General features: G+C 56.9%; 1 long non-coding RNA gene across 3 annotated transcripts; it reads right to left on the bottom strand.

The window, feature by feature from the left end:
• Positions 1–404: 404 nt before the first annotated feature.
• LOC139826852 (uncharacterized) lies at positions 405–7,122 on the bottom strand. 3 transcript variants are annotated; one of them, XR_011736981.1, is made up of 4 exons: positions 6,811–7,122; positions 3,095–4,347; positions 817–881; positions 405–727 (listed from the first exon to the last, which is right to left on the bottom strand). It is a non-coding gene; the product is annotated as an uncharacterized lncRNA (long non-coding RNA). The 3 variants fall into 3 exon arrangements; XR_011736982.1 differs by having other exon boundaries at positions 405–723; XR_011736980.1 differs by having other exon boundaries at positions 407–683.
• Positions 7,123–14,241: the final 7,119 nt, after the last annotated feature.

Raw genomic sequence — 14,241 nt, 5'->3', positions numbered from 1 at the left:
CATCACGATACCGGGGCCGTCAGTGCCACCCATCGCGATACCAGGGCCGTCAGTGCCACCCATCGCGATACCGGGGCCGTCAGTGCCACCCATCGCGCTACCAGGACCATCGTTGCTGCCCATCACGATACTGGGGCCGTCGTCACTGCTGTTGTGACGATACCAGCGCTGTTGTTGCCACCTGTTGTGATACCAGGACCATCAGTGCTCCCTATTGTGATACCAGGGCTGTCGGTGCCACCCATCGCGATACCGGGGCTGTCGGTGCCACCCATCGCGATACCGGGGCCGTCGGTGCCACCCATCGCAATACCGGGGCCATTGTCGCTGCCCATCGCGATACCGGTGCTGTCGGTGCTGCCGTGACGATACCGGGACCGTCGGTGCCACCCATCACGATACTGGAGCTGTTGGTTCTGCCCATCACGATACCAGGGCCCCTGTCACTGCCCATCACAATATCAGGGCCGTCGGTGCTGCCGTCGCGATACCGGGGCTGTTGGTGCTGCTGTCGCGATACCGGGGCTGTCGGTGCTGCTGTCGCGATACCGGGGCTGTTGTCGCTGCCCAACGGTGAGAGGAAAGCTGCGCTTGGAAGGGATTTCCTGTCCAGAGTCCTCATCGTCTTGGCCATGCACAGCACAGTGAGATGTTCCCCATCGAACAGAAACGGTAACTGGGGTCTGTGGAGAGCGCAGGGGGTAAAAGGGGTCTGGGAGGAAACTGCCTGAGGAAAAGTGAGACATCCCTTTTCCCTCTGTTTTAGAAACCCCAGCCAACTCGAGAGCATCTTGGGAGGGGTCGAGCTGCACTTACCCAGAGGACACAGCAGCTGGAGGAAGCCAGGAGAGATCGGCGTGGAGAGGACGAGCGCAAGGAGGCTGCAAAAGGGAGAGGAAAGAAATCAGTGCCGCGGCCACTGCTGTTGCTGGGATGGGAGACGTGAGGGCCTGGGGAGCTGCGGTGGGGCAGCCGGGGCTGGCAGAGCAGCCCCACGCACCCCTCAGTAGGATGGGAATGAAGAATATGAGGAGCAAAAGTAAGAAAACTCATGGGCTAAGATAAAAAAAACCAAGTGAGATAAGTAATTGAAAGAGGAAGAGAGAATAAAACGCAAGGCGTGATGCAAAGACTCGTGGGCTCCCACAAGCACAGGGAGATCCCGCAGACCCCGAGCGATGGCTGCCCTGCAACCCCCTTCCCTCCCTTCTTACTGATGAGCACCACGTTAGGGCGCTGTTGGTGCCACCCATCGCGATACCGGGGCTGTCGGTGCCACCCATCGCGATACCGGGGCTGTCGGTGCCACCCATCGCGATACCGGGGCCGTCGGTGCCACCCATCGCGATACCGGGGCCGTCGGTGCCACCCATCGCGATACCGGGGCTGTCAGTGCCACCCATCGCGATACCGGGGCCATCATTGCTACCCATCACGATACTGGGGCCGTCGTCACTGCTGTTGTGACGATACCTGCACTGTTGTTGCCACCTGTCGTGATACCAGGACCATCAGTGCTCCCTATTGCGATACCAGGGCCGTCGGTGCCGCCCTTCGCGATACCGGGGTCGTTGTTGCTGCCCATTGCGATACCGGGGCTGTTGGTGCCACCCATCGCGATACCGGTGCTGTCGGTGCTGCCGTCGCAATACCGGGACCGTCAGTGCTGCCCATCACGATACTGGAGCTGTTGGTTCTGCCCATCACGATACCAGGGCCCCTGTCACTGCCCATCACAATATCACGGCCGTCGGTGCTGCCGTCACGATACCGGCTCCATCACTGCTGCCCGTCGCGATACCGGGGCTGTCGGTGCCATCCGTCGTGATACCGGGGCTGTCGGTGCTGCTGTCGTGATACCGGGGCCGTCGGTGCCACCCATCGCGATACCGGGGCGATACCGGCCCCTCCTGGGGCAGCAGGGGTCCAGTACCAGCACGGTTTGGGGGTGGACCCGCTGGAAAGCAGCTCTGCGAGAAGGACTTGGGAGTTCTGGGTGACATCAGGTTGGCCACAAGTCACCAATGTGTCCTTGTGGTCACGAGGCCGAGGGTACCTGGGGGATATTTATTAAGAAGAGTGTGAGCAGCAGGTGAGAGAGGTGAATCCTCCCCCTCTGCTCCACCCTGGGGAAGCTGCATCTGCAGTTCTGGGTCCAGTTCTGGGCTCCCCAGTTGAAGAAGGACAAGGAGTTACTGGAGGGAGTCCAGTGGAGGGACACAGAGATGCTGAGGGGTCTGGAGCATCATTCTGATCAGGAGAGACTGAGAGAGATGGGGCTGTTGAGCTGGAGAAGAGAAGCTGAGAGGGATGTGATCAATGGGATCAATATCTCAGGTGGGTGTCAGGATGGAGCAGACTCTGTTCAGTGGTGCCCAGCGCCGGGGTGAGGGGCAACGGGCACAGACTGAAACACAGGAGGCTCCATCTGAACGTAAGGAGAAACTTGCTTGCTGGGAGGTGCCAGAGCCCGGCCCAGGCTGCCCAGAGCGGGTGTGGAGTCTCCTTCTGTGAGACATTCAGACCCCTGGGATCCTGTGTGATCTGCTCTGGGACCCCGCGGGAGCAGGGGGGTTGGACTGGGTGATCTCCAGAGGTCCCTTCATCCCAAACCAGAATGGGGTTCTGAGGGAAGGGGGGAGGAGGAAGGGCAGAGAAGCGAAGCCTCCGGGGAGACCCCATTGTGTCCCACATTGGGCACATCTCCAGGACCGCCACGGCAACGCATTTTCAGCCCACTTGGTCCTGTCCTGAGAATTCAGATTTGCGGTTGACAGGACAGAACTAACTCCATCAGCTCAGCCAAGAAATGGATTCATTTCATGAATATACAGAATTCTATATGAATATATAGAATATGTGAATATGGATATATATTAATTACATATGGAGGAGAGGAGGAGATGGAAAGGGAGAGGGAGATGGAGAGAGGATGATGAAGACAGGAGGGAAGATGGGATCAAAAAACAGAAAGGAGAGAGGAAGAAAGAAGAGGTGACAGCAGGGAAAGAGACTTGAGAGGGGTATAAGGCAGAAAAAGGGGAAATGATGAAGGAAAGGAAAAGAAGAGGGGAGGAAATGAGAAAAAAGATACCTGTATGGGAGGAGCAGCAGGGGAGGATGAGACGCTCGCCCAGCAGCATCACGAGGCTGTGACCAGCACGGCACCAGGACCCAGGGGCTCCTCAGGGCTCCGTGCCGGCCTGTCCAGGAGAGCAGCGAGCGCCTGCTGGCCGCGTCCTGCCCGCTGGCTCCGTCCTGCCCAGTGTTCCTGAACCACGTTCTCCAGCCGCCTGACACGAGCTGGGCGATCAGCGGGGCGGGAAGTGCTGGTGATGAAGGAGAAGGTGCGGAGCACAGCCGGGAGGGAGCTCGGGGGAAGCCAGATGTGGCATCTCGGGGCTGTCGTCGTGTTTTCGGGATCTTTTCCTTCCCACGTGCCCTCGATCACCTCTTTGCCCCAGGAACCGTCGTCCACCTCGCGCTGGGGGACATCAGTGGCCGTTCTCTCCCTTCCCTCGGGCGCCTTCCTCCCAGCGAGTGACGAAGAGGATCAGCAGCAGCACGGTCCTTGACTCTTGGCCCCATTTCCCACGGGATCCAGCCTTCCCTTTCCGTTTTCCCTCGGCTCCCATCACGGCCGTGACCAACCCAGAGGTGTCGATCGTCTGGTGCCCTGCAGCAAAACGGCCGGGAAGGGACGAGGGACATCAGGCGCATGAAGGTGGTTTCCACAGCTTCCCCTTGCGCCAGAGCTGGGACGGTATCAGTGTCTGGAGTTACTTTTGCTTTCTCGGAGAGAACGCGGACAATGAGACGTCGACATCAACACCTCGTGAATGCGTTGAGCTTTCTGTACCGCTTTACTCAGCGTGACCGTAGATAAGGGCAGCAGCGAACAGCCACTGAAGCTTAAAGAACGTGTTTAAAATAAGCAGCAAGGCCTCACATTTGTTCTGAAGCTTTTATTTTCAGGGTATAACACTGTTCAAGGGTCACTTCGGAATGACTGAGAAGCTGCAGAGGACTCAAGGGCCCATCTCAAGATGCACCAACGTCCAGGTAAAACATTTGGTTTGGAACGAAGAACAGAAATGGTTTCCTTCTCCCTTCTTCCCTCCAACAGAGCAGAGGCCACAAGCGAGGCCCCCGCTGAGCCGAGACGTGATCCACGTAATCCTGCGGCTTTCGAGCGGGGCTGTTCCGACGGGACACAGGGTGCTGGTTTCCAGCTGCAGGAGGGAGGTTCAGGGGGGACATGAGGAAGGAACTGAAACCAATCGCTGGTTCACTGCTTTAGGCCCTGCTGAACGGAGCCTCTGAGAAGGAGCTGGGGCTGAGCTGGGGCTGTGAAACAGAGGGAAAAGGGATGTTCCACTCTTCCCCTCACAAAGTTCCCCGCCAGCCTCCAAATTCTTTTTGATCTCAGGGACCCCCCAGGGATCCCAGAAACCACTGAGACCCCCCCAGACCCACTCGCAAGAACCCCTGGGACCCCCCCCAAACCCAGGTTTCCCCCTTTCTCCCCTGCAGCCCCCCAGGGACCTCACAACCCACCCAGGACCCCCGAGGGGCAGCTGCATGGGGGGGGGCTCTGACACCCCAAAAGTGATGGGGCGCATGGGGTGATGTGGACCCCCCCTGTGGTGGTTTGGGGGGTCCCCGAGTTGCCGTCCCCCCACTTTAGAGCTTTTGTACAAATTGTCTCTATATTCGTAGCTGGGGGAAAAAGCGCCCCCTCCCCAGTGCTGCTCCCACAAACCTGGGGGGGCCTGGGCGGGTCCTCTGGGTCCCCCCCACTGGCACGGGGGGAAAGGAAAGGATTTAGCACAGAAATCACAGCATCACAGCATCACGGTGTGTTTGGGACTGGAAGGGACCGCGAAAGCTCATCCAGTGCAATCCCCTGCTGGAGCAGGAACGCCCAGGAGAGGTCGCACAGGAACATGTCCAGGGGGTTTGAACGTCTGCAGGGAAGGAGACCCCACAGCCCCCTGGGCAGCCTGGGCCAGGCTCTGTTACCCTCACTGGGAAGAAGTTCTTTCTCAAATTTAAGTGGAACCTCTTGTGTTCCAGCTTGATCCCATTGCCCCTCATCCTATCCTAGTTTGCCACTGAGAAGAGCCCGGCTCCATCCTCCTGGCACTCACCCTTTATATATTTATAAACATTAATGAGGTCACCCCTCAGTCTCCTCTTCTCCAAACTAAAGAGCCCAGCTCCCTCAGCCTTTCCTCACACGGGAGATGCTCCACTCCCTCCAGCATCTTGGTGGCTGCGCTGGACCCTCTCCAGCAGTTCCCTGTCCTTCTGGAGCTGAGGGGCCACAACTGGACACAAGATTCCAGGTGTGGTCTCCCCAGGGCAGAGCAGAGGGGCAGGAGAACCTCTCTGACCTACTGACCACCCCCTTCTAACCCACCCCAGGTCCCATTGGCTTCCTGGCCCCAAGGGCCCAGTGCTGGCTCATGGTCACCCTGCTGTCCCCAGGACCCCAGCTCCCTTTCCCTACCCTGCTCTCTAACAGCTCATTCCCAGCCTATACTGACCCTGGGGTTGTTCCTGCCCAGGTGCAGCACTCTGCACTTCCCCTTGTTAAATCTCACCAGGTTATCCCCCCCCAGCTCTCCAGCCTGTCCAGGTCTCTGATGGCAGCACAGCTTCCAGGGTCACCCACTCCTCCCAGCTTGGTGTCCCCAGCAAACTCGCTGACAGTCACTCAATTCCCTCATCCGAATCGTTAATGAATATATTGAATAATATTGGCCCCTGAGGCCCTGCACTGGATCCAGGCCTCAACCGGACTCTGCCCATTGACCACCACTCTCTGGCTTCTCTCTCTCAGCCAGTTTGCACCCCCCACTCCCCACTGCCCAGAGCACCCCTCCCCAGCTCAGCTGTGCGGATGCTGTGCAGACGGTGTCAGAGGCTTTGCTGAAGCCCAGGGAGCCCACACCCACCGCCCGCCCCCTCCATCCACCCGGGTACGTTCCCATGAACGGTGACGGGGTTGGTGGGGATGAACTGAGATGAATCAAGAGATTGAGCCACGCGCTCAGAGCGATATCGGCTGTTCAACCGCTCAGTCACCGCATCTTTAAACTACAGAATGTAGATCACAGGGGTTTAATTACGGGAAATATTTAACTGTTTAATGATGGATTTTTAATGCGGAGAGGGACCAATGCAGTGGGGTTTAAGCACCACTGCCTCTGACGGACGTTTAATCCCAAGAAATTTAATGGGAAATCAATTTAATTTGAAATGTTCTTTATCAAACTGTTCAGGTCACTTCTGAGATACAAAAAGTTTTTAAAGCAAAACATTAATCGCAGTAAATTTCCAACAACGCTCCCTTCCGTGAAACCAAAATTCAACAAAAACCTCAACGAAACGTCAACATTTGTTGGTTTTTAGTTAACGTTCAAATGTCGCGTTTAATGTTACACATTTAATTTATACACTGGAGGCCTTGGTGCGGGGGGGCTGGGGGGAGGGTGTGTTAAAGGGACATTGGGGGGCACATTTGGGGCTGTTTTGGGGTCAAAAAGGGGGATTGAGGTTCAGGGGGACTTGAGGGAGTCGCGGGGGGCGGGGACCGATCGGGGGGGCGGGGGGATCCCCGCAGGGGGATTTGCTGGGGGAGGCAGGGTCAGCAGGGCCTCCCCTCCCCGCAAAGGGACTCAGGGCCCCCCAAACCTGGTCCCTCCTGCCGGCTGCACCCCAACCCCCACAGCTCCCCTGCACCCCCAGACCCGCCCCGCGCCCCCCACAACCCCCGCACCAACCAAATCCGGCCCCGCCGCTCACCCGGGACGGAACTGGCGGCGATCGCGGTCCCAGCACGGTGTGAGGAGGATTTTCAACCGCGGAACTGCGGGGGCGACCAGCGGGACCCCCCCACTGCCGCCCGGGGGCAACACGGCGACCGCCCGGGGGCAACACGGCGACCGCCCGGGGGCAACACGGCGACCGCCCGGCCCCGGCCAGCGGGGCCGCAGCCCCGGGCCCCCCGCCCGCCCCCGCAGCCGCTGCAGCCGCAGGACCCGCCCGTGGCAGCGGCGCTCCGGCGGCAGCAGGGGACGAACCGCCACGGCCGGGCCGCTGCTCCCGGGGCGGGCTCCCCCCGGCACCGCCATTGGCCACACAGCCGGCCCGTCACCGTCCCTCGCACCCGTCCCTCGCCGCCATTGGCCTGGAGGCGGCCTCCTGATGCCCATTGGCTGTGCCGCTTCCAGCGGGAAGTCCCTCCCCTTCCCGACACGGCTCCGCGCCTGCGCAGTGCAGCCCCCGCGCAGCCCCGCGATGGCGCCGTCGCCCGTTGCGGGCTCTCGCTGCTGTTTAATCCAATTCTTTAATTGTGTTCTTGAAACGCGGGTTCATGAGAGCACAAGCGAAACAGCGCTGGGTGCGCGGGAGATTCGCTCGGCCCAACACGCACACCTTTAACAACAGGAAGTGTGTTAATTACAGTAAGTGTTCATAATGACCCCAGAACTGTGCATGTTCATGAGGTGATCTCAGAACCGTTTCCACAGCCCTGAGCCCCCTGTTCTCCTGCGCAGTGGCACTGGGTGCATTTGAGGAGGGGTCCTTGGGGTCTTTGGATGAAGGCTCCTCAGCCTCCTCACAGTGGGCTTTGCCCCTTTGGCTCATTGTGAGGAACTGGTGGGACCCAAGCGGCCAAGGCGGTTGAACCCGGCCTGGCGCCCCCTTTGTGCTGGAAATCTTGGCGATCTCGTCTCCTCAAGGTTGCAGCTGGTGCCGTGAAACTTCTGATCTCGGCATTTGATGAAGTTCAGCCGCAGGTGTTAGTGATGGGATCGGTTTTACAAGGTGTTCCCTTCTGGAACAGGTATGGGATGGGCCTTGGCTGGCTCTGCCCTGGGTACCACTGATCTGTTACAGTTGGATCCCTGGGTATCACTGATCTGTTACAGCTGGATCCCTGGGTATCACTGACCTGTTACAGTTGGATCCCTGGGTGTCACTGATCTGTTACAGCTGGATCCCTGGGTATCACTGATCTGTTACGGTTGGATCCCTGGGTATCACTGACCTGTTACGGTTGGATCCCTGGGTATCACTGATCTGTTACGGTTGGATCCCTGGGTATCACTGATCTGTTACGGTTGGATCCCTGGGTGTCACTGATCTGTTACGGTTGGATCCCTGGGTGTCACTGATCTGTTACGGTTGGATCCCTGGGTGTCACTGACCTGTTACGGTTGGATCCCTGGGTGTCACTGACCTGTTACGGTTGGATCCCTGGGTATCACTGACCTGTTACGGTTGGATCCCTGGGTGTCACTGACCTGTTACGGTTGGATCCCTGGGTATCACTGACCTGTTACGGTTGGATCCCTGGGTATCACTGACCTGTTACGGTTGGATCCCTGGGTATCACTGACCTGTTACGGTTGGATCCCTGGGTATCACTGATCTGTTACGGTTGGATCCCTGGGTATCACTGACCTGTTACGGTTGGATCCCTGGGTATCACTGATCTGTTACGGTTGGATCCCTGGGTATCACTGATCTGTTACGGTTGGATCCCTGGGTATCACTGATCTGTTACGGTTGGATCCCTGGGTATCACTGATCTGTTACGGTTGGATCCCTGGGTGTCACTGACCTGTTACGGTTGGATCCCTGGGTATCACTGATCTGTTACGGTTGGATCCCTGGGTATCACTGACCTGTTACGGTTGGATCCCTGGGTATCACTGATCTGTTACGGTTGGATCCCTGGGTGTCACTGACCTGTTACGGTTGGATCCCTGGGTATCACTGACCTGTTACGGTTGGATCCCTGGGTATCACTGATCTGTTACGGTTGGATCCCTGGGTATCACTGATCTGTTACGGTTGGATCCCTGGGTGTCACTGATCTGTTACGGTTGGATCCCTGTGTATCACTGATCTGTTACGGTTGGATCCCTGGGTATCACTGATCTGTTACGGTTGGATCCCTGGGTGTCACTGATCTGTTACGGTTGGATCCCTGGGTGTCACTGATCTGTTACGGTTGGATCCCTGGGTGTCACTGATCTGTTACGGTTGGATCCCTGGGTATCACTGATCTGTTATGGTTGGATCCCTGGGTATCACTGATCTGTTACGGTTGGATCCCTGGGTATCACTGATCTGTTACGGTTGGATTAACTTTAAGACAGTAACCAAACCTTATTCTTAAAGTTGACGTAGATTTACGATATATTCTTTTAAAGGTAGCTGTAACCAAGCCTTATTCTTAAAGCTGACATACATTTATGATATATTCTTTTAAAGCAGGTAGCTGTAACCAAGCCTTATTCTTAAGGTTGACATACATTTATGATATATTCTTTATAGGTAGGTGTAACCAAGCCTTATTCTTAAAGCTGACATACATTTATGATATATTCTTCTAAAGCAGGTAGCTGTAACCAAGCCTTATTCTTAAGGTTGACATACATTTACGATATATTCTTTTAAAGCAGGTAGCTGTAACCAAGCTTTATTCTTAAGGTTGACATACATTTACGATATATTCTTTTAAAGCAGGTAGCTGTAACCAAGCCTTATTCTTAAGGTTGACATACATTTATGATATATTCTTCTAAAGCAGGTAGCTGTAACCAAGCCTTATTCTTAAGGTTGACATACATTTATGATATATTCTTTATAGGTAGCTGTAACCAAGCCTTATTCTTAAAGTTGACATACATTTATGATATATTCTTTTAAAGGTAGCTGTAACCAAGCCTTATTCTTAAAGTTGACATACATTTACGATATATTCTTTATAGGTAGCTGTAACCAAGCCTTATTCTTAAAGTTGACATACATTTATGATATATTCTTTTAAAGGTAGCTGTAACCAAGCCTTATTCTTAAAGTTGACATACATTTATGATATATTCTTCTAAAGCAGGTAGCTGTAACCAAGCCTTATTCTTAAGGTTGACATACATTTACGATATATTCTTTATAGGTAGCTGTAACCAAGCCTTATTCTTAAAGCTGACATACATTTATGATATATTCTTCTAAAGCAGGTAGCTGTAACCAAGCTTTATTCTTAAGGTTGACATACATTTATGATATATTCTTTTAAAGCAGGTAGCTGCAACCAAGCCTTATTCTTAAGGCTGACATACATTTATGATATATTCTTTTCAAGTTGGTACCTTAGAAATAACTGATAAACATGCGAATGTTGCTTAACATCTCTTAGACAGACAGTTTGTGTTAGAATAGGTGTGGGATGTGCTAATGGTTGTCAGGGGTCATAAGGAATATGTATGTGACCAACTTGTATAAATAAGGGGGAGTCTGAATCAGCTGTTGGAAGCTCTGGGTGCGAACCCCGGGTTTCCCAGCGCTGGAATAAAGCACCGCATGGAGCTGCGCCCGTGGTTCCGTGTCCTGATCACTGACACCGCTGTCATCGCTGTCACAATGGGCCGTGGGGACAAAGGGGGTCCCCATGGTACAACAATGGGCCTTGGGGACAAATGAGGTCCCAAGGATGTCACAATGGGCCCTGGGGACAAAGCGGGGGTCCCTAGGATATCACAATGGGCTCTGGTAACAAAGAGGTCCCCAGGATGTCACAATGGGCTCTGGGGACAAGGGGGGTCCCACCCTGTCACAATGGGCCCTGGGGACAAAGAGGGGTCCCCAGGATGTCACAATAGGCTCTGGGGACAAAGGGCATCCTCAGGATGTCACAATGGGCCCTGGGGACAACGGGGGGTCCTTGGACATAACAATGGGCCCTGGAAACAAAGGGCGTCCTCAGGATGTCACAATGGGCCCTGGGGACAAAGGGGGCTCCCCAGGATGTCACAATGGGCTCTGCGGACAAAGGGGGTCCCCAGGATGTCACAATGGGCCCTGGGGACAAGGTGGGGTCCTGGGATATCACAATGGGCCCTGGGGACAAAGGGCATCCTAAGGATGTCACAATGGGCCCTGGGGACAATGGGGGATCCCCAGGATGTCACAATGGGCCCTGGGAACAAGGGGGGTCCCACCCTGTCACAATGGGCCCTGGGGACAAAGGTGGGATCCCCATGGTGCCACGATGGGCCCTGGGGACAAAGGGGGGGTCCCCAGGATTTCATAATGGGCCCTGGGAACAATGGGGGGTCCTGGGACGTCACAATGGGCCCTGGGGACAAAGGGGGTGTCCCAGGATGTCACAATAGGCCCTGGGGACAAAGGTGGTTCCCCTGAACGTCACAATGGGCCCTGGGGACAAAGGGGGGTCCCCAGGACGTCACAATGGGCCCTGAGGAGAAAGGGGGGGTTCCCCCGGATTTCACAATGGGCCCTAAGGAAAATGGGGGGTCCTGGGACATCACAATGGGACTGGAGACAAGGGGGTTCCCCAGGATGTCACAATAGGCCCTGGGGACAAAGAGAGGTCCCCTGAATGTCACAATGGGCCCTGAGGACAAGCGGGGTCCCCACGGTGTCACAATGGGCCCTGGGGACAAAGGGGGTCCCCAGGATGTTCACAATGGACCCTGGGGACAAGGGGGGGTCCTCGGACGTCACAATGGGCCCTGGAGACAAGGGGGGGTCCCCAGTATGTCACAATAGGCCCTGGGGACAAAGAGGGGTCTTGATGGTGTCACAATGGGCCCTGGGGACAAAGACGGTCCCCACGATATCACAATGGGCCCCGGGGGCCAAAGGGGGGTCCCCTGAATGTCACAATGCGCCCTGGGGACAATGGGGGGTCCAGGGATGTCACAATGGGCCCTGGGGACAAAGGGGGTCCCCAGGATGTTCACAATGGGCCCTGGGGACAAAGCGGGGGTCGCCAGGATATCACAATGGGCCCTGGTGACAAAGAGAGTCCCCAGGATGGCAGAATGGGCCCTGGGGACAGGGGGGTCCCCACTGTGTCACAATGGGCCCTGGGGACAAAGAGGCGTCCTGTGATGTCACAAGGGGCCCTGGAGACAAAGGGGGTCCACATGGTGCCACAATGGGCCCTGGGGACTAAGTGGGGTCCTGGGATGTCACAATGGGCCCTGGGGACAAAAGAGGTCCCCATGGTGCGACAATGGGCCTTGGGAACAATGGGGTCTCCCCAGGAGGTCACAATGGGCCCTGGGGACCTGGGGTATCCTGACGGTTTCACCATGGGCCATGGGGAAACCGGAGTCCCTAGAATGCCACAATGGGTCCTGGGAACAAGTGGCGTCCCCATGGTGTCGCAATGGGCCCTGGGGACAAAGGGGGGTCCCCAGGATGTCACAATGGGCCCTGGAGACAATGGGGGGTTTTGGGATGTCACGATGGGCTCTGAGGACAAGGGGGTTCCTGGGATGCCACAATGGGCACCAGTGACAAAGGGGGTCCCCATGGTGCCACAATGGGCCTTGGGGACAATGGGGTCTCCCCAGGAGGTCACAACGGGCCCTGGGGACATGAGTAACCTGACGGTGTCACAATGGGCCCTGGGGACAAAGGGGTGTCCCCTGAATGTCACAATGGGCCCTGGGGACAATGGGGGTCCCCAGAATGTCACAATGGGCACTGGGAACATAGGGGGGGTCCCCATGGTGTCACAACGGGCCCTGGAGACAAACGGGGTCCCCAAAATGTCACAATGGACCCTGGGAACAATGGGGGGTCCTGGGATGTCACAATGGGCCCCAGGGACAAATGTGGTCCCCATGGTGTCTACAATGGGCCCTCGGGACAAAGTGGAGTCCTGGGATGTCACAATGGGCCCCAGTGACAAAGGGGGTCCCTATGGTGCCACAGTGAGTCCTGGGGACAAAGGGGGTGCCCAGAATGTCACAATGGGCCCTGCAGACAACGAGGGTTCCTGGGACGTCACAATGGGCCCCAGGAACAATAGGGTCCCTAAGATGTCACAATGGTCCCTGGGGACAAAGGCGGGGTCCCCTCGGTGCCACGATGGGCCATGGGGACAAGGGGGGTCCCCGGGATGTCAGAATGGGCCCTGGGGACAAATTGGGGTCCTGGGATGTCACAATGAGCCCCAGTGACAAAGGGGGTCCTCATGGTGCCACATTGGGCCCTGGGGACAAAGGGAGGTCCCCAGAATGTCACAATGGTCCCTGGGGACATTTGGGGTGCCCAGAATGTCACAATGGGCTCTGGGGACAAAGGGGGTCCCCAGGATGTCACAATGGGCCCTGGGGACAAAGGGGCGTCCTGGGATATCACAATGGGCCCTGGGGACAAGGGGATCCCCATGGTGTCACAATGGGCCCTTGGGACAATGGGTGGTCCCCAGGATGTCACAATTGGGTCTTGGGACAAAGGGGGTGCCCAGGATGACACCATGGGCCCTTGGGACCAGGCGGGGTCCTGGGATGTCACAATGGGCCCCAGTGACAAAGGGGGTCCCTATGGTGCCAGAGTGAGTCCTGGGGACAAAGGGGGTGCCCAGAATGTCACAATGGGCCCTGCAGACAATGAGGGTTCCTGGGACGTCACAATGGGCCCTGGGGACAAGGGGGATTCCCTTGAATGTCACAGTGGGCCCTGGGGACAAAGTGGGGTCCTGGGATGTCACAATGGGCCCTGGGGACAAAGGGGGTCCCCACGGTGCCACGACGGGCCTTAGGGACAAGAGGGTCCCCAGGATGTCACAATGGGCCCTGGGGACAGAGGGGGTCCACACGGTGTCACAATGGTCCCTGGGGACAAAGCGGGTGTCCCCTTGGTGCCACGATGGGCCATGGGGACAAGGGGGGTCCCCAGGATGTCACAATGGGCCCTGGGGACAACAGGGGGTCCTGGGATGTCACAATGGGCCCCAGTGACAAAGGGGGTCCCCATGGTGCCACAGTGAGTCCTGGGGACAAAGGGGGTGCCCAGGATGTCACAATGGGCCCTGGGGACAATGAGGGGTCCTGGGACATCACAATGGGCCCTGGGGACAAGGGGGGGCCCCTTGAATGTCACAGTGGGCCCTGGAGACAAAGGGTGGTCCCCAGGATGTCACAATGGGCCCTGGGGACAAAGGGGCGTCCTGGGATATCACAATGGGCCCTGGGGACAAGGGGATCCCCATGGTGTCACAATGGGCCCTTGGGACAATGGGTGGTCCCCAGGATGTCACAATTGGGTCTTGGGACAAAGGGGGTGCCCAGGATGACACCATGGGCCCTTGGGACCAGGCGGGGTCCTGGGATGTCACAATGGGCCCCAGTGACAAAGGGGGTCCCCAGGACACCACAATGGGCTCTGGGGACAATGGGGATC

This window comes from Patagioenas fasciata, unplaced genomic scaffold (genome assembly GCF_037038585.1).
Source record: "Patagioenas fasciata isolate bPatFas1 unplaced genomic scaffold, bPatFas1.hap1 Unplaced_34, whole genome shotgun sequence".
In the NCBI taxonomy this organism is placed as follows: Eukaryota; Metazoa; Chordata; class Aves; order Columbiformes; family Columbidae; genus Patagioenas; species Patagioenas fasciata.
Note: the sequence above shows the minus strand (reverse complement) of the source record. Positions and strands in the feature narration are given on the sequence as shown.